The sequence below is a fragment of the Neofelis nebulosa genome, chromosome 8 (genome assembly GCF_028018385.1).
Source record: "Neofelis nebulosa isolate mNeoNeb1 chromosome 8, mNeoNeb1.pri, whole genome shotgun sequence".
NCBI lineage: Eukaryota > Metazoa > Chordata > Mammalia > Carnivora > Felidae > Neofelis > Neofelis nebulosa.
The window spans coordinates 118,969,681-118,990,751 of NC_080789.1; the positions used below are offsets into that span (position 1 = coordinate 118,969,681).

General features: G+C 37.5%; 1 protein-coding gene across 7 annotated transcripts in view; it reads right to left on the reverse strand.

The window, feature by feature from the left end:
- Window positions 1-13,178, reverse strand: part of MYO3A (myosin IIIA) — a 254,494-nt gene extending 241,316 nt beyond the window's left edge. For 2 of the 7 annotated variants that reach the window (XM_058681663.1, XM_058681668.1), the window contains exon 1: window positions 12,986-13,173. The gene's annotated coding sequence lies outside the window, so the exon portion shown is untranslated. Of the gene's footprint in view, window positions 1-12,985 lie in introns of all 7 variants that reach the window. The other 5 variants (XM_058681665.1, XM_058681662.1, XM_058681664.1 and 2 more) reach the window with 5 other exon arrangements.
- Window positions 13,179-21,071: the final 7,893 nt, after the last annotated feature.

Sequence of the window (21,071 nt, forward strand, 5' to 3'; positions counted from 1 at the left end):
ACAGAATAACCAAAGCACAAGTGTTTTGGAAACAGAATGCAGCTAGTCAAATCTCATTTAAAACAAACAAAATTCTCAACAAGTAGGTAAAATGAAGCCTAAAATGACTTTCTCAAAATTAAACTTTGAAGAACTTAGGGGTGACTAGGTGGCTCACTGGCTTAAGCATCTGATTCTTAACTCAGGTCATGATCTCATGGTTTGTGAGACTGAGCCCATGTCAGGCTCTACACTGATAGCATGGAGGCTGTTTAGGATTCTTTCTCTCCTCTCTCTCTCCCTCTCCCTCCAAATGAGCACATGTGCATGCATACACACACACACTCTCTCTCAATAAATAAATAAACATTAAAATAAAGAAAGGAAAAAAAGAATTAAAAAACTTAGGATAGAAGCAAGTCTTCTGAATCTTAAGCCATACTTCTCCCACTACGTGATAGGTTATTATTTAAAAATAAAATAAATGTCAGTTAAAAATTAATTATTTAATAATTACAGTAGATTGTATTCCACATAACTATGAATGTTCATCTTTTTTTCTAGTCCTTTAGCACTCATAGAATAAAAAATAATTCTCTAGCTCATAAAACAAAAACTAATCTCTCAATTAAATGATCATATATACTAAATATTTTTGGCATATATACTTACTATATTTTGACATATGTATTTACCATAATTCCAAAAGATACTATTCTATTTTAAGAGCCACATTTTAAAAATGAAGAATAATCCTTTTGAATTGACTTATTGTATATTGAGCTGCTGAGTTTTTGTGTGTGTTTTTTTTTTCATGATAGAAAAAAGACCATAATACAATGAAAAAGGTATCTTACTTTGGGATCTTAACACTCATCTCAATACTTATTGTACCTGCTTAAAAAAAATTTTTTTTAATCTTTATTTTTGAAAGACAGAGAGAGGGACTGTGAGCAGGGGAGGAACAGAGGGACAAGGAGGCACAGAATCTGACACAGGCTCCAGGCTCTAAACTATCAGCACAGAGCCTGACGCGGGGCTCGAACTCACGAACCACAAGTTCAGGACCTGAGTTGAAGTTGGACACTCAACCGACTGAGCCACCCAAGCACCCCTTGACTGCTTTTGTAAATCTGCACTTCATTCTTATTTACTAAAATAACCAAAATGCCTTCATTCTCATTCTAAAACACAGCAGGATGATGTCCCCTTGGGCTGTGTCTTCCCTCTGCCTGGAATGCTCTTTCTCCAGATATCCACATTGCCTACTCCATCACTTCCTTTAATTCTTGCATCAGCCATCACTTTCTCAATAAGCCCTACCCTAACCATCCTGTTTAAAATGCCAACCTGCCTTCCTCCACTCCATCCTACCTCCAAATTCCTGGTCCCACCTTCTCTGCTCTATTCTCATAACACTTGTTACTTCCTTTCACACTATATCATTTCCTATTTAGTATGTTTTACTTATTGCTTTTCTATACTCCTAGAATATAAGCCCATGAGCACTGAAATTTTATCCAGGTTGTTCACTGATATATCCCAAAGACTCTAAAACCATGACTAGCACAAAGGATGTACTCTATAAGGATTTGTTGAACACTGACTGAAATGAATAGAACACAGTAACTAGAAAATTTTCAGATGATTTTACCAATGAATTATATCAAATATTTAAGAAAGAAACAAAGAAATAAAGTCATCCTGTGCATTTTTTTTTTCAGAGAACAGATATAGAGTACCTACAAAGAGATACAAATTATGTTAAAAAAAAAAAAAAAAGAACCAAACAGAAATTCTGGATATAAAAATAACTGAATTGAAAAATTCCCTAGAGGGGTTTAATAGCAGACTTGAACAGGCAGCAGAAAATCAGCCAATGAAATAAAAACAAGTCATTTGAAATTATCAAGTCTGAAAAACAAAAAGAAAAAAGAATGAAGAAAAATGAACAGGGGTGCCTGGATGACTCTGTTGAGTATCCAACTCTTAACTTTGGCTCAGGTCATGATCTGACAGTCATAAGTTTGAGCCCCACGTTGAGCTCTGTGCCAAGTGTGGAACCTGATTAAAATTCTCACTCTCTCTCTCTTCCTCTGAACCTCCTCTCTAAAATAATAATAATAATAATAATAATAACAACAATAAAGGAAAAAAAAGAAAAATGAACAGAGCCTAAGGGACTTATGAGATACCATCAAGAGGACCAATAAAAGTATTATGAGTTCTAGAAGAAGAAGAAAGAGAATGAGGCAAAAGATTATTTGAAGAAATAATGGCTGAAAACATCATAAATTTAAGGAAAGGAGAGACGCACAAATCCACGTAGAAGGGTCTACAAATCCAATAGGCCCAACAAATTGCAAGGATAAATCCAAAGAAACCCACACTGAGATATTATAATGAAGGACTCAAAAGACAAAGACAAGGAATCATGAAAACAATAAGAGAAAAGCAACTCATCATTTACAAAGGATCCTCAATAAGATTTCCCACCAGAAACCTTGTAAGTCAGAGGCAGTAGGATGATATAGTTAATGTGTTGAAAGAAAAACCTGTCAACTGAGAATTTTATATCCAGCAAAACTGCCCTTCAAAAAATGAAGGAGAAATTTACACTTCCCCAAATAAACAAAAGCTGAGGGAGTTCATTACCACTAGATCTGTCCTACAAAATCTGCTAAAAGGAGTCCTTCAGGTTGAAATGAAGGATACTATAATGACAAAAGGATCAACTCACCAAGAAGATATAACAATTATATATGCACAAAACATCAGAGCTCCAAAATATATGAAGCAAACATTGACATAATTGAAGGGAGAAATAAACAGCTCTACAATAATACCAGGAAACTTCAATACCCCACCTTCAGTAATAGATAAAACAATAGATACATAAAGAATGCTCCATCTAACAACAGCAGAATACACTTTTTCTGAAGTGTATATGCAACATTCTTCAAGATAAACCATATGTTAGGCCACAAAATGAGTCTTAATAAAATTCAAAAGACTAAAAACATACAAAATATCTTTTTCAATAAGAACATAATGAGGGGTGCCTGGGTGGCTCAGTTGGTTAAGCATCTGACTTCAGCTCAGGTCATGATCTCACAGTTCGTGAGTTCAAGCCCTGCGTTGGGCTCTGTGCTGACAGCTCGAAGCCTGGACCCTGCTTCAGATTCTGTGTCTCCTTCTATCTCTCTGCCCCTCCTGCCCCTTTGTACTCTGTCTCTCTCTCAAAAATAATTAAACACTAAAAATTTTTTTAAAAAGAACATAATGAAACTAGAAATCAACAGCAAAAGAAAAATTGGAAAATACACATACATGTGGAAATTAAACAACACACTATCAAACAACAAATGAGTCTGACAAAAAAACATCACAAGATATGGCAACGAGAAAGAACGAAATCCTGCCATTTGCGGTAATGTGGATGGAACTGGAGGGTATTATGCTAAGTGAAATAAGTCGGTCAAACAAAGACAGATATCATATGTTTTCACTCATATGTGGAACTTGAGAAACTTAACAGAAGACCATGGGGGAAGGGAAGGGGAAAAAAATAGTTACAAACAGAGAGGGAGGGAGGCAAACCATAAGCGACTCTTAAATACAGAAAACTGAGGGTTGATGGTGGGGTCGGGGAGAGGGGAAAATGGGTGATGGGCATTGAGGAGGGCACTTGTTGGGATGAGCACTGGGTGTTGTATGTAAGCAATGAATCACAGGAATCTACCCCCAAAACCCAGAGCACATGGTACACACTGTATATTAGCCAATTGGACAATAAATGTTAAAAAAATAAATCAAAAAATAAAAATAAAAAATAATATTTCACTCTAAAAACATCACAAGAAAAATTAGAAAATATCTTGAAGCAAATAAAAATACAACATAGCAAAACTTAAGGGATGAAGTGAAAGCATAGGTAAGAGGTAAATATACAGCTATAAAGCTTATGTTAAAAAAGAAGAAAAATCTCAAATCCTAGTTTTATACCCTAAAACTAGAATTAGAGAAAGAGGAACAAATTAAAACCAAAAGTAATAAAAGAAAATTATAAATACTGGAGTAGCAATAAACAAAATAGAAAACAGAAAACAATAGAGAAAATCAATAAAACCAAGAGTTTGTTCTTCAAAGAGATAAACAAAAGTGACAAACCTTTATTCAGACTGACTTAGAAAAAAAGATGAAGAACACACAAATAACCAAAACTAGAAATGAAAGAGGAAGCATTACTACTGATTTCATTAAAATAGAAAGAATTAAACTAGGAACAATTATATGCCCACACAATGAATACACTAGATAAAATGGACAAATTCCTAGAAACACACAACCTACCAAGACTGAACCATGAAAAAATTAAAAATCTGAATAGGTCCATAACTAGTAAGGAAATTGAGTCAGTAACCAAAAACCTCTCAACACCAACAAAAGAAGCCCAAGACCAGATAGCTTCACTGGTGAATTCTACCAAACATTAAAGAAAAATTAACACCTTAAACAAAAATTAACACCTTAAACTCTTAACAAATAAGTACTAAGAATTCTTAAACTCTTCCAAAACATTTAAGAAGTGTGAATAGTGCCTAATTCATTCTATGAGGTTAGCATTACCCTGACACAAAAGCCAAAGACACTATAAAAAAACTGCAGACCAATATCCCAATAAAGATTGATACAAAAATCTTCAAATAAAATACCACCACCCTGAATTCAACAACATATTCAAAGGGTCTCAATAGCATATGGAAAGGGTCATATACAATGACCAAGTGGGATTTATTCCTGGAATGCAAGAAAGGTTCAATATATAAAAATCAATCAATGTAATACATGGCATTAACAAAATGATGAATAAAAAAATGATCATTTAAATTGATGCAGAAATGCTTTAAGAAATTCAATACCTGTTCAAGACTTAAAAACAAAAACAAAAACCCTCCAACTAAGAATAGAAGGAAACTACCTGGGCATAAGAAAGAACATACATGAAAAACCCACAGCTAACATCACACTTATTGGTGAAAGACTAAAAGCCTTTCCTCTAAGAACAGGAAGAGGCAAGGATGCTTACTTTTGTCATTTCTATTCAACATAGTACTGAAAATTGTAGCCAGAGCAAGCAGTAAAAAAAAAAAAAAAAAAAAAAAAAAAAAAAAGACATTCAAATTGGAGGGGAAGAATAAAACTATCTCTATTCACAGATGACTTGATTTTATACATAGAAAACCCTAAAGAAGCCACAAAACAGACCGTTAGAACTAATCAATGGATTCAGAAAAGTTGTGGGATCCACAATCAACATCAAAAATCAGTTTCATTTCTATATACTAACAATGAATCTGAGAAGGAAGTTAAGAAAACAATTCTATTTACAATAGCATTAAAAAGAATAAAATACTTAAGAATAAGTTTAACCAGGGAGGCAAGAGACCTGTACAATGAAAACTACAAAACATTGCTAAAAGAAATTACACCAGACACAAAGAAATGTAAAGACATCCTGTGTTCATATAGGATGTTAATATCAAGTTCAAGACTTCATATTAAGATATTAAGATGTCAGTACTACCCAAAACAATCTACAGCTGCATTACCTATCAAATCCCCAAAATAAAAAGATCCATCCTAAAATACATATGAAATCTAAAAGAACTTCAAATAATCCAAATAACCCTAAAAAGAATGATAAAGTTGGAGGTTTTACACTTCCTGATTTCAAAATTTATTTCAAAGCTACAGTAATCAAAACAGTGTGATACTGGCATAAAGACAGACCAACAGAATAAATTAGCCCAGAAATAAAACACATGTGGTCAAATGATTTTCAACAAGACTGCCAAGCCCATTCAATAGGGAAAGAAAAGTCTTTTCAACAAATAAGTGTTGAGAAAACTGGATAACGATATGCCAAAAAATGAAGCTGAGTCCTTATGTTAAATCATACACAAAAATTAACCCAAAATGTATCAAAGATCTAAACATAAGAGCTAACACTCTAGAACTTAGAAGAAAATATAGGAGGAAAGCTTCATGACAATGGATTTGGCAATAATTTCTTGGATATGACACCAAAACACGGGCAACAGAAGAAACAGATAAGCTGGATTTCATAAAAATTAAAAACTCTTGTATATCAAAGGACGCTATCAACAGAGTGGAAAGACAACCTGCAGACTAGGAGAAAATATTTCTAAGTCATGTATTTTATAAAAGGTTAACCAGAGAATACAAAGAACTCCTACAACACAACAACAAAATAATCCAATTTAAAATATGGGCAAAGGACTGGAATAGACATTTGTCCAAAAAAGATATACAAAAGGCAATGAGCAAATGAAGTGATGCTCATCACCACTAATCATCAGGAAAATGCAAATAAAAACCATAATGAGATAGTACGTCACACCCATTAGGATGGCTATTATGAGGAACACAGGAAACAAGTGTTGTTGAGGTTGGGAGCAATTGGAACTCCTGTGCATTGCTGGTGGGAATGTAAAATAGTGTGGCTGCTGTGGAAAATGCATAACACAGAATTACCAACAATTCTACTTCTGGGTATATATTCAAAGGAACTGAAAGCAGGTTCTCTAAAAGACAGATGTATACCCATATTCGGAATAGTGTTACAATACCTAAAAGGTGAGAGCAACCAACATGTCCATCAATGGATGACATACATTAATAAAATGCTGTATATATATACAATAGAATATTATTCAGCCTTAGAAGGCAAGGAAATTTTGACACATGCTACAACATGGATTAGCCTAGAAGACATCATGCTTAGTGAAAAAAGGCAGCCACAAAAGGGCAAATATTACATGATTCCATTTATATATATAGTACCTAGAATAGTTATATTCAAAGACAGAAAGTAGAATTGTGGTTGCTAGGGGTTCGGGAGAAAGGGAATGCATGGAAATTATTGTTTAATGGGTAGTGTTTTAGTTTAGTAAGATAAAAAAGTTCTGGAGATAGATGGCGGTGATAATAGTACAATAAATAATGTAAATGTACTTAATGTCACTCAACTGCACATTTTAAAATGATTAAAAGGGTAAGTTGCATGTAAAGCACATTTTGCCACAATAAAATATTACTCAAGATGCAGTACAGGGAAATGAAGTGAAAAAAAAAACCCACAAAAGCCAATTGAAAGCTATGGAAAGGAGAATGGAACGGTCCACTTGCTCTCAGATCCATGCATAACCTTCCATGCCCTGAGTCTGGAGAGCTGATATCTCAAAACTGTATTTTCCACACTCCTTGTCCTATTGGCTTCTTTCTCTGCTAGATTCCATCCATGAGAGTCTCAGGCAAGAGACTGGATCATAGGTGGAAAAGAGATACCAGGATATTTCTCCTTTGCTTTCTTTGGCTTTTATGGTGTCTCCATCAGTGGCTACGTCTCTCCATGGTCCCTGTTTCTGTAGGACAGAACTGCCATAGTTCTAAGATGGCCTCACCTTCTGGGTTCTGGTAAGACTATCTCCTTATTGCAACCCTACAGCCCAAGCAGCGATAAGAGTTTTTTTGCTATTGCTAAACACAGACTGCCTCACTATCTCCTGGTTGGAATTCAGATACCCTAAAACATTTGTAACTAGTTCTTAATATGTCAGTCTGTTCAGGCTGCTATAACAAAAATACCATAAATTGGTGGCTTATAAACAACAAACATTTATTTCTCCCAGTTCTAGGGGCTGGGAAGTCCAAGATCATGGTGCTGGTAGATCCTATGTCTGGTAAGGGCCCACTGTCTAGACAACTGTCGATTTGCAGTAACCTCACATGGTGGGACAGATGAGCCAGCTCTCTGGGGTCTCCTTTACAAGGACACTGCTCCCATTTGTGAGGCTCTTCCTTTATGACCTAATCACCTCCAAAGTCCCCACCTTCCCAACACCCTCACCATTGTGGTCAGGATCCCCACATAGGAATTCTGGGAGGATACAAACATTCAGACCATAGTATCATCTTAAATTCTCTGTTGAACTATCCAGTATTAACCATTTTCCTGACTGATTCTAACAACACATCCAATCCATTTGAAAAAGAAAGAATAGAAACAATGGATAAAAGGCAACAGGTAATGGCTGAGAGTTTTCCTAAAGAGGTGAAAGGTGTGAACACTCAAATTTAGGAAGCTCAAGTAGAATAGATAAGAAATTCACAGTTAGATACATATCAAAATAAAACCATGGAACACCAAAGACAAAGAGAAACTCTTAAAACCAATCAAATAGAAAAGATGCATTACATGTAGAAGAAAACAATCGGAATGACTGCTGATATTTCAATAGAAAACAGTAGTATGATATATTCAAAATATATATATATATATATATATTCAAATGAAAGAAAATAACTATTAATCTAAAAGAAACAAAAGTACCCATAAAAGTATCTTTCAATACCAAAGGCAATAAAAAGATACTTTCCACGAAAAACATTGGGGTTTAACAACGATGACCCCTGAGAAAAAGCATGTTTATAGGATACCTTTCAAGAATGATAATGATCCACAAGAAAAGTCTAAATTGCCAAAAACAACAAAGAAATTGTCACGCATGTGTGTAAATCTAAACCAGCACTGACTGTAAGACACATAATAGACAATAATGAATAATTAAAAGTGTAGTAATAGGATTTAAATGTTCCTAAATTCCTTACACGGTTAAAGAGATGGTCAGAAATAATAACTTTAGGCTTTTAGGGTAAATATGAAACACTAGAACCTCAAAATACCATATATAAAGAGAATAGCAGATGGCTTTACTCAGAACCAAGCAATATGTTAATACCTTGATTCTTACTTTAAAAAATACTCATCATATATTTTGGCAGAGCATTTTTGGAGGATCCTTCCCTTTGTGCACCCACTTTTGCTAAGCTGTGCTTCTGCTGCTTCAACTCCCATCATACAAAGTTTAAGTTAGATTCAAAGGGAGCTCCTGCCTATGAAGGAAGAGGCACACTGGACGGTCAACAGGTCAGCTGTGTAGGTCGTTTATCTTCACACAACAGCCAGAATGATTTCAACACAGAAACCAGATCACATTATCTTTCTGCTAAAAATCCTTCAAAATCCACATTCTAACTATGTTCTCCAGACCCTGGATGATCTGGCTGTTTCTGACGCCCCTAAACTCACCCTAAGTTCTTCTTTGCCTCTTCCTGTGTCTTCACCCTCCACTGGCTTCTGACAGGTCTGAGAACACTGTAAACTCTTTTCTGCTGCAGGATCTCCTGTTGTCTTTGCCTAGCTGCTTCCTCAAACCTTCCACACGGCTGGTTTGACCTTCTCTCATACACGGACCATCAGGATCACATGCAGTTACTCCACCCAGAAATGAACTACCCCTGCTTTGAATTTATTCTATAGATTATTCTCCTAGCATGATTCTGAAAGTAATAAAGCATTCCTGGTTAAAAGAAGCCCACAGAAAAGTGAGTTTGCCATATAAAACGACCTCACACAGACAACAGGATGAATCACCAAACAGGTTTTAGGTATCTCCTTTCTCACAAAACTTTAAAACACACTCACAGAAATCTCTGGTCTAGCTTACTGCAGAATAGAAGAACTGGACACATACCCCTTTCAGCTTTCCAAAAACATAGGAAACAAAGTATGGTTTAAAACAGACCTTGTCTAGTTATATGTATGGTTTGTTTTGAATGAGCCATAATCAATGTTTTGTTCCCTTCATTTGCTTAAAGATGCTTTGTAGGGAGAGAAAACAAGGTCTACTTTTGTACTTCCATACATGTATTCTTTCCACTACTCATTTTCTTAGTTGGTAATTATGGGGATAAAAGTACTTGCTTAGAATAAATGCTAGAACCAAAGGAAAGGCTTTCATTTCCTAGAAAATTTCTCCATATTTTAAAAGTGGCATTAGTGGGGTGCCTGCGTGGCTCAGTCGGTTGAGCATCAGGCTCTTGATTTCAGCTCAAGTCATGATCCCAGGGTCGTGGGATCGAGCCCCACATCAGCATGGAGCCTACTTAAGATTCTTTCTCTCTCTCTCTCCCTCTGACCTTCTCCCCTACTTGCTCTCTCTCTCTCTCTCTCTCTCTCTCTCTCTCTGAAAAAAAAAAATGGCATTAGTGAGAACCCGAAACAACTTTAAGTCATCAGAACACTATTCTAAGCTTTAGTACAAATCCATAAGCTTCAATGTCCACAGCTATAAAACGGAATGATAATTCATGTCTGAACTAATTCTCAGAGTTGCTTAAGTACCAAGTGAGTTTTATGAAGAAATGCTTCATAAATTGTAATACAGGATTACTCTCCTCCTTAAGGATGAAAGTTGGGTTAGAGTTTGGGCTACACAATTTACCCATTCGAATTAGTAAGGGATATTTTCTGAGTCAGAAATCACAACCTGAAACGTCTGCAGGGACAAAGGAGGTGAAATACATGAGTGAAGCTGGTCTGGACGAAGTAAAAGCAGGGAGTGGAGGCCTTGTGGCAAAGTAGAGAGTGCACATGCCCCATTCAGAGTGGGCAACCACATCTGCTTTGAGCTGCTTACAGGTGCAAACTCCTACCTGCCGGGCCCTATTGTTTTTCAGGAAAAGCTAGGACTCTGGGAATGTATGTAAAATTTACTAATTTTAAAATATTGGTAAATAGTTTCAAAGTATTCAGTCATTTTAAATTGATGAGCTGACCCAAATAAACACATCCAAAGACCAAATTCAGCTTTTATGTTATCTCCTTATGACTTCCACATGAGTTTTTGTGGGTTTTGTCACAAAGAGATGGCCAATAGACATAAGTCTAACCACATGGTGTAATCATCCTCAGACCTCAGGAAAAATGGACAATAACAGTGGCTAGCATTTTTCTGACTGTTTGCTATATGCCAGGTGCCCACTGTAGTTACAGTTTTATATGCATTATGTCATTTAACACTCACAAAAAGCATTTCAGAAAGGCATTGCTGTAATCCACATTTTCAGAAAAGAGGACTGAGGGTTAGAAAGAGTTTTTAAAGTCATAATGCTGGTAAATGGTAGAGTCAAGAAAAAGACCAAGTCAAAGGCCATGGTAGAAGTTTGGTGTTCAAGGACAGATGACCTCAGTTCAGAAGGCTAATTTCCCCAATTTGAGGTTCTTGATTCCCTATGTGTCCCCAGTGTGGTAAGGGGTCTTCTGTGAATTATGTTGAAAGTCTAATGGAAACCTTCTATCTACCCTGTAATGGATGACTGAGTTTGTTTCCCATTACCAAGGAAAGGGAGTTTGCTTTGTTAGATACAATCTTTCAAATTACAGATCTAGGGGAGAGACTAATGAAGGGATCTTTGTCTATAAAAATGAAGAAGAAAAGAAGAAAGAAGGAAGAAAGGAGAAGGGAGAAGGAAGAAGGAAGGAAGGAAGGAGAAGAGGAAAAGTTGGAACCGAATAGTTTAGAGCATGGACATTGCAGAAGTTATTACAATGATACATTTTTACATCAAAACTTTATATAATCCCCATTCATATAAAGTAGATTTGTATTGGGGCGCCTGGGTGGCGCAGTCGGTTAAGCATCCGACTTCAGCCAGGTCACGATCTCGCGGTCCGTGAGTTCGAGCCCCGCGTCAGGCTCTGGGCTGATGGCTCGGAGCCTGGAGCCTGTTTCCGATTCTGTGTCTCCCTCTCTCTCTGCCCCTCCCCCGTTCATGCTCTGTCTCTGTCTGTCCCAAAAATAAATAAAAAACATTAAAAAAAAAAATTTAAAAAAATAAAGTAGATTTGTATTTACAAATATTTATTCATTCACCAAACTATTAGTAGCAACTCATGGACCTTCAGATACTTTGGATTTGACAGATAAGAGTTATTTTTCAAATATATGCACCAAAAAACGTAGGCTGTAAAGATACAGTTGAAAAAGGATGTCCAAGCCAATGCTATCCCCTTTTGCCATGTGGCCAAACTCTCCGCAAATAGATATGCCAAGCTGGTATTAAAGACCACCAAGCTGAATCTTTCACTTTGCACTTTTTTTCTCCTCACCAATAATAATCAAAAAGGACTAAGGCAAATGAGAGCAATTTTTCACATGCTAGACATCATACCAATAAATTCATAAAAAACAAGTTACCATTGAAATCTTACACATCTCTAAATTTTCCCACTTGAAAACAATGATCTTTTATAATGTAACAAAAATCAATATGGCATGAATAACATGGACCCTGATTTATTTGTCAAAACTTGGAACTCAGGCTCCAGCAAATCCAGAGAACTTGTCGACTTGATCACCTACCTTTAGAAAAGCCTGAAAGTAACGAATAATAAAGCTCAAGTACAAGACACAAAGTGGCCAGGCTACAGCTGTGATCCTGGGCCTGTGACACGCAACAACAGAGTCATGGTGTTTGTTACAGGGATAAGCATCCAGGATCTGGGGAAAGTAATTAGACGTTGAACTTACAAACATTTGGGTAGAATGACAGGACTATAATTTTCCCCTCAGTTTTCGCATTTTTACAACTAACACGGAGCAATAAGGTACCTCCTTTCTTGTATTGACCTAAACCAAATCTAAAGTCACTGGGTCGATGTGAATTCTAAAAGAAATTTAAGAGGCTTTAAGAGCACCTACAATCACCAAGAAAATAGCAGAAAAAAGGAAACCCATGAGGATTCTTTGGATTTTCAAAAATCTCTCTTTTTAAATTTTAGCACCATTACAAAGGCTATTTCAAGGCTTACATCCAATTACCATCTTAGTACTAATAAATTATCACTTACTTTTTTTTTTTTTGTTTTAAATTGTCTTAGGGAAATTTTAGCAAGGTGCAGATAGAAACTACTGAAGAACAGAACAGAGTTGTTAGTGAGCAAGTTGAAATGACATCATTTCTGGAAGGATTGCCCTATTTCTCAACAGCGATCACAAGGCTCTGGTCTGCACTTTCTCTCTCCTTAGAAAACTTTTCCAGATGCGTGTAGAGTTGCAGGGACCCCAGCCCCACAGACCTGCTTCTAGAGAAGTCATCCCCGAGCAACAGCTCCCTGCGGCCGACCCAACGCGGCGCCGCCACAAGTTCTCCCCGGGGCCGCGGGGACGATTCGCGACCTCCCCTCGGGTTCTCCCCGCACGTTCTCCACACGCCCCCTCCGCGCTCCAGCTCAAATACTCCCGGCCGGCTCGGGGCGGGCGCGGGCGCCGTGACCTCTCACTCTCGGCGCCCGGGAGCGCCCCACACGCCACTGGTGGCCGGGAAGCGGCACCGCCCCCGGCACCGCCCCCAGCGCCGCGGGGGCCCCGCCCCCTCCCAGGGCTCCAAGCAGCACCCGCGCAGCCCCGACCGCTACCTGGGCCGGAAGCGGGCGCCTCCTTCCTCCCCTCCCCCGGGCGTGGGAACGTTCTTCGTCTTCACCGTGCGCCCGCCACCTGCGCCGCGGCTCCTCGTAGGGCCTTGTGCGGCCGAAGGGAGCTGCGGGGGGCGCTTCCCGGGACTCGGCGCGCGCCTCCCTCGCCTGGTGCCGAGGCGTGGAGGAAGTGGGCAGAGCGCCCACCTTGGGTTGCCCCGGATCCCTGGAACCGCTCAGACAATCCCAGTGTCCTGGAGCAAATTCACTTCATTTTAAGGCTTGGTGTTCCTCCCCCCCCCCCCCCGCACCCCCTAGCCCCGAGAACTTCCCCCCGCCTACGTGGGGCTCATGCCACCCGCAGGGCCCGGGCTGAAAATAAGCATCAGTTTTAGATCAAGAGGGAAAGTGACTAATGAAGTTGCCCCCGGATACCAATTCACTTTGGCGGTTTGAGGAACTGGGGGCTCAGGCTGCAAGAGATCTGGAACCTCTGCTTCAGGTCCTGCCCTCTTGGTCCTGGAAGTCCTGACTGGGGTCACTGAGTGGGTCCATCCTGACCAGATTCACCTGAACAGCCTCAAGGGACATTTTGCGCATAGTTCTGCCTTCCTCCCCTTCAACAGGTGCACAGTCAAAATGTCCTTTGATTTTGTTAATAATCTAAATGGGCCTGATTTTCATGATGATATCTAAATGAGAAGAATTCTAGAAGAGAACAGAAGTCATCTAGTCCTAATCAATGAATGTGTCTTAAAAAACATGATCACTTGAATAGATGCCAAAAAGGCAATCAGCATATTCAAGATCCTTCTTCAGAAGATATCTTTGAAATCTAGAAATTGAACGGTGGGGTTCCATCTGATACACGAGGATATCGGAATATTGAGAATATTATATCAATACCAACTTGTAAACAGACTCAAAATTTCAAGTTACTTCTTTAAAAAACAGCATACCAAATATATTTACCATAACAGTAAGCAACCCACTGGCCACATACAAAATAAAATAGGCAAACAATAACCAATTAAACTACAATGGGAAAATGGATCCCATGCACAATAGCAACAAAGAACATAAAATAACCAGGAATGATAAAAAAAAAAAAAAAAGTAGGAAATCTGAAAAAGAAAATTGCAGGACTACTGAGAAATTATTTATAAAACATTTTATTAACTGGGGAGACATAGGATATCCTTAACTGAGAAGAAAAGATTTTAAATGCATAATTACTGCCTCCCTAAAAGACAACAATATCTTGAATTCATCTGAGAACCTACATAAACTAGAAAAGCTAAGACTAGTGGTTCTCAGACTGTGGTCTTGGGGCAGATGAGGTTCAAGGGGTTCAAAAAATCAAAATTGCTTTCCTGATGATATTAAGACTATTTTTCACTCCTTTTTTGGTAGCCACTCTTTCACTAGTATACACTGAAATATAGTATATTCCAGTGGCTACATCCAACGTATTATCACAAGAGATTTAATGCAAAAGCAGATATCTTCTATCATGCCAGACATTAAACAAGTTTGCGAGAATGTAAAAGAATGCCATTTCTACCACTAAATTCCTTTTGTTTTGGAAACTATAGTTATTTTTCATTTAAAAACGTTATGTTAACAAATAATTTACTAGTGTTTTTAAATTTTTAAATAAATACATTTAAAATTTTTCAGCTTAATTTCTTTTTTCTTTTCTTTTTTTTTTTTTTTAATAGGATTCACTCCCAGCATGGTGCCCAACTCTGGGCATGAACTAACCCCCCTGAGATCAAGACCTGAACTGAGATCAAGAGTCGAACGCTTAGCCAACTGAGCCACCCAGGTTAATGTCTAATGTGGTAATTATCCGTAGATATAATACATTATAAAAACTCTATGGTGTCTTCAAATGATTTTTAAGAATGTAAAAGAGGGTCCAGGGCCAAGAAGTTTGAGAACCTTTTGATAATAATGAAAAAAATTAGTAAACTGTAATAATTAAGAGTATGGCACTAACACGGGAATAAAATAAAATTTACAATCCAGTCAGCCTAAGACCATTAAGGACAAAACCTGTGGTCTCCTTGTCAAGTTTACTGGATCCTTGAAACAATGGAGATTGCCGCAAAGGAACCATGAAGGCCAGGTGCTTTCTTAATCTTTGTTTTGGGCCCTTTGGCCAGTTACCTCCTTACTATACAGTTTCTGAGCTCTGAGGACATTTACATATGCATACTGCTAGTTCAAACACATCACAACTATTATTTTTATTTCATCTATCCAGGCAGATAGAGTCGGAGATTTGACTTATATGTTTGTAAAATATTCCACATTTTAACATCTCATTGGTGATACCTATTGATTTTTCCTTATGAATTTTGAACTTATGTTATTGCTTTGCATTACATTGTGGGGAGGGAGGAGCTGTATAATATTGTAATTTAACTGAAACATGCACTGAGTAAAGTGTATTCAAGCTACTTCAAAAAGCACCTACTGTATAGGCTTTCTTTTCCTCTTACTCTTTATGTTTCAGTAATACAATGAATACAAAGGAAGAACACGTCTCACTTGCTTAATGATGATTTTTGTTGGTGGTCATTTTTTTTTACCTGATCTAAATTCATTCAGTATCAGATATTTCCACTGAAGCTCGTGAACTGGCAAGATAACATTTGAAATAATCACCACCAAAATAAAAATGTTTGCTTTGGATTCTTAATGGGAAACAAAACTATAGTTTAAAAACAGTTTCACTTTAGGGCGCCTGGGTGGCTCAGTTGGTTAACTGTCTGACTTCAGCCCAGGTCATGATCTTGCAGTTCAGGAGTTCAAGCCCTGCATCTGACTCTGTGCTGACAACTCAGAGCCTGGAGCCTGCTTCAGATTCTGTGTCTCCCTCTCTCTCTGCCCCTGCCCTAATTGCACTCTTTCTCTCTAAAAAAAAGTAATAAACATTAAAAAAATCAAAAAATATTTTCACTTTAGAGGGTATGTTTTCCAAGAAAATTTAATGAAGATAATCAATAAAGATAAGCACTTTATAATACAAACTACTTTTTTTTGGTGGTAGGGAAGAAGTACAAGAATTGAGGACGTGAAGTAGGGCTTAAAATCTTTTTATAAAGTAGAGGAAAGTATTTGACATTTTTCCTTCAAAATATTTATAGCTAACGTGGCTTTTTAAAAATTTTAAATGTGTTGAGGTATTTCTTGGTTTTGTTTTTTGTTTTTGTTTGTTTTTTAAACCTTCTCTGGATTGTTGCAGACTGTTTAAAACTATGCGTTTTTCCTTAGGGGGCATTTGGGTTTGAGAGTAGAGGGTTGTGATAGGAGGGAATTTAAGAGAAATTTCAACATAATTTACTTCAACCCCCTATTTTATAAAATAGGACCTTTGGGTTCAATTCACTTGCCTGAGGTCACACATCGAGTTGGTAGCATCCCCAAGGGTGTTGGGCAAGAATGTTCTGGCGAGAATGTCCGTGCTCTGTGCTGACAGCTCAGAGCCTGAAGCCTGCTTCAGATTCTGTGTCTCCCTATCTCTCTGCCCCTTTCCTGCTCGTGCTCTGTTTCTCCCTCAAAAAAGTTTTTAAAAAATTAAAAGAAAGTGTGATGAGCACTTGAAATAAAGGAAGAGGCACAAGAAGGGACTGAGAGCTGGAAGCTAACCCACAGTGATTCTGAGATTGTGCAAAACAATGGACATCAGGATACAAGGTGACATTTGCCCTGAAGGCAATCTCTGTTCCTGAACTGCCATTCCTAGTGTTTGTTTCCTGAGTTTCACAGGTCAAAGTGTATACATGCCCATTTTAACCAGTTTCATTCATATACACATAGATAGGATCTTGGGGGAGGAGAGATGTAAAACTCATTGTAACTTCTGCTAGCTGACTGGAACTGCCCTTAGGCTGAATGATTTAGGAAGTCCTTTGAGAATTAGTGCTGTAGTTGAAGACCTTTTATTTCCTGGAGTTGGTTGATTAGGAAGAGATAATAAACCAGCCATTGGATTCTCTGATCCAACAGTAATCCTGTGGATATTTTTTTAGTGGGGTGGGGAGACTCTTTTTTGTTTTTCGTCCAGCTCTATTGAGATATAATTGACATATAACATTGTATAAGTTTAAGAAGTCCAAGTATTGATTTGATACATTTATATATTGCAAAATGATTACCACCATAGCATTAGCTAACACTTCCATCTTGCCATATAATTACCTTTTTTTTTTTTTTTTTTGGTGAGAACATTTAAGATTTACTATCTTGGCAACTGTTATGTATATAATACAGTATCATTAGCCATCATCATCATGCTGTACATAGAAATTCCAGAACTTATTCATCTTTTAATTGGAAGTTTGTACCCTTTGACCAACATTGCCCCATTTCCCCTATCCCCTAGTCCCTGGCAACCACCATTCTCCTCTCTACTTCTAGGAATTTAGTTTTTTTAGATTCTGCATATGAGCGGTATCATATATATGTTATTCTCTGTCTGACTTTCACTTAGCATGAAGCCCTCAAGATTCATCCAAGTTGTCACAAATGGTAAGATTGCCTTCTTTTTCATGGTTGAATAACATTCCACTGGATATATATATACTATATCTTTACTATATCTTCCTTATCCGATCATCTGCTGACAGACATTTGGGTTGAATATTCTTAGTTTATCAGCATGATGAGATTGTTACCACTCAGGAAACTTAAGAGTGAATCCAGTAATCCAGTAAAGTGGTTCTATGGATGCTCCCGGGTAGATACACACACCACAAGGTGGTAATGATGGATGGAGGGTCCAAGTAGAATCAATTTTGGAAGGAAATGACTTAAAAAACATAGAATCGAGTTCCTGTTTTCCACTCAGTTACCAGATATTGTAGAAACCTCATGCCTAACTTTTAAAATTATGGAACTAACAAACATTCTCTCACTTTGTATGGTCAGATACTGGGATGTGAGGAATTTTCAGGTCAAAACGCATGTGTGTTACTATCTCCTGTTGGCATTGTAATATAGAAGGTAACCTCTGGGAGATCTTGAACATATTTAGGCAAAAGCAGGCAAACATTACAGATGTTACAAGTGTAGAGAATCCTTAGGGATAGGTATGCCAGGGAATAAGAATAAGAAAGAGTAAATAGAATGAAAACATCCTCGAGTCATTAAATTGCCAATTTATGAAGGTGCTTCAAAAATGCTCTCTATTCTACAACACCCAGCATATTTTAGTTCTCCAGACCCTTCCACACCATTACATTTTAACAGAGTTTATTTCACTTACTTTGGTTTATCTTTCCCATACAAAACTCAACTCTTATTTTACATTAGCAGTAAAAAGGAAAGATAGGATTCATCACACACATTTAATTTAATTTATTGTCAGTTGACCTCTTGGCTCCATGACTTACTAGCTATGTACAATTACAGTATATATTTGCATTTAGTGCATTATTTAAAGTTTCTGTGCCTCACTGTACTCATCTAGAAAATGGTGAAAAATAAGAATGTTATTTATATCATAGAGCTGTTTTAAGGATTAAATGATGCTATCACTATAATAGCCTAGCACAGTAAGTAGCATATAATACATAATTAACATATATGAGCTCTAATTGTTACTGTTGTCATCATTATTATAATTATCACCATCTCACAGGATTTCAGGGTTCTTATTACAAAATTATTTTCTTCGTATTCCAATATGCCAACCATTTGAATCAAGACATTTCAATTAAAAAAAAAAGAAACTTGGATAATTTTGTGCAGAGTGGCCTTTATAATCTAATGGGAAGAAAGTGGCCTTTATCATCAAGATTCGCTCCATTACTAGACTCATGAATTTTGTACAATTCTTTTAATTTCTGTGAGCATTGTTTTTCTCATTTATATGACAAGATAGATATTATTAATGCCTTGACAGAGATGTGTACACTCAAGTTCAGAGATGTTAAGGACTAAAATGTCCTTAAACATTAGATGTTATTTCCTTTCAGGAAAGTCCTAATACTAAAACTATGTGTTTCTTCAAACAGAGGTAGCCAAAGTCAAAACTAATAGAGATTTTTTCCCTCCAGAAATACCACTTAAAAATCAAATGTTCCCTGCTTCTTTCCTGCCCAGTATTAAGTATTCTGCAGAAATCTAATTAAGATGTGTCCATAGCTTCTGAGAACCTACTACTTTATGTTAATCATATTCTTTCATTGAGTGAGGATCCTGAATTGTGAAAATGAATCCTATCTTCCTTCAGGTAGGTGATCAAATGTATCAAAATAAAAAGACACACACAGCAATTGCCCTGTTCCTTTTCAGGGCTAACATACCCAGGAGTCTGGTTCTGTCACTGAAGAGACAGCTTCATACTCAAGTTCTCACAGAGGAGGACGGAGCACTGCCACTTACCTGCATCACATTTCCTTTGACTCATGAAAACTGCAGGGCAGGCTGGAGCCCCAGAAGAACAGCCCCAGAGTTTAAGCCAGATGCACTCGTTCTAATGAGGAATCATACAAGCAATTCATGGGTGGATCATAGAACAAATGGAAGCAACCATTCCCACGCAACAGTTGCATTTCTTCCGTGTTTATAGGTTAGTTCATTATTGCTAAAACTTCCTTGCTTGGCAGAGACCTTCAAAAATACTGCAATCTGGGGGGCAGTAAGAACAAGAGCAGAGGAGGGATGGAAAAATTGACAGAAAGAAAAATTGTGCATATCCCAAACAAGCCTCGGTCAACACAATGGGAAGGGCGTGGAGGGATTACATAAGTGCCATTCAATGACCGTGAACTAGAGTTTTTAGGCAAACATGGCTGGGGTGGACTTTTCCTGATTAGCAATATAATTAGCCTTCCCTTTGATTATAGTAATTAATAGGCCAAAGGTTCAGGATGTGTACAGTTTGTTCTCTGTTGTAAGCAACACCAACAAAAATTCCAATGTGAATCCTGTTCTGAGAGTCTCCCTGGAGCTGAAATGAAGGCAGACCCTTATCTTCTACTTTACAAACTCATTTCTGATTTCAAAACTGTAAAATTCTTGATCGTGTAATGAATTCGAGGCTGGGAAGCATCAAGTGATGGGGTGATGCAAGTTGTCCTGGTGGTGTTAAATTATACATTTGCTTAAAGCTGAGGTAAAGTAATCCCACAGAGTTTGTTAAAATATTTACATTGCTGATTAGTGTAATGGGAGCAGTTGATTCTGTACAAGATAGCTTTGAAAAGCAAAGCAAATGTTAAAAAAATAAATAAAAAGAAAGAACAAGATCCACTTTTGGAAATAAATTTTAAAATGTTTTCAGACTCAACACATTTTCCCCCAAGTCCACCAAATATGTAGTCTTTACACCTCTGGGTGCTCAGTCTTTGATGCTTAAAAACATATGCAGAGATATGTTTCAGGCAGAGCAAATGAGAGCAAATAATTTGAGTCCCTTGCTGGGGGTGGCTCTCCCCATTGGTGGAGACAGTGACACTGGATGAGCACGCGATGCCCAAAAGATGTGGTGCCCACAAGAAGTTGATACCTAAGTGTACATCTGATGCTACAAAGCCACAAAATCCCCACTATTTAAAAAAAAAAAAAAGAATGGTATCACCATCTTCACTTTCATGTATATCTGTGACCCTCTTTTTCGATTGTGATCCTCAATGTATAATTAATTTTCATTTCAATGAATTTATCTATAAAAGGAAACAAACATATTGAGAACTGACTGTGCCATATGCCCATGAGGCCCCTTTGCATACATCGT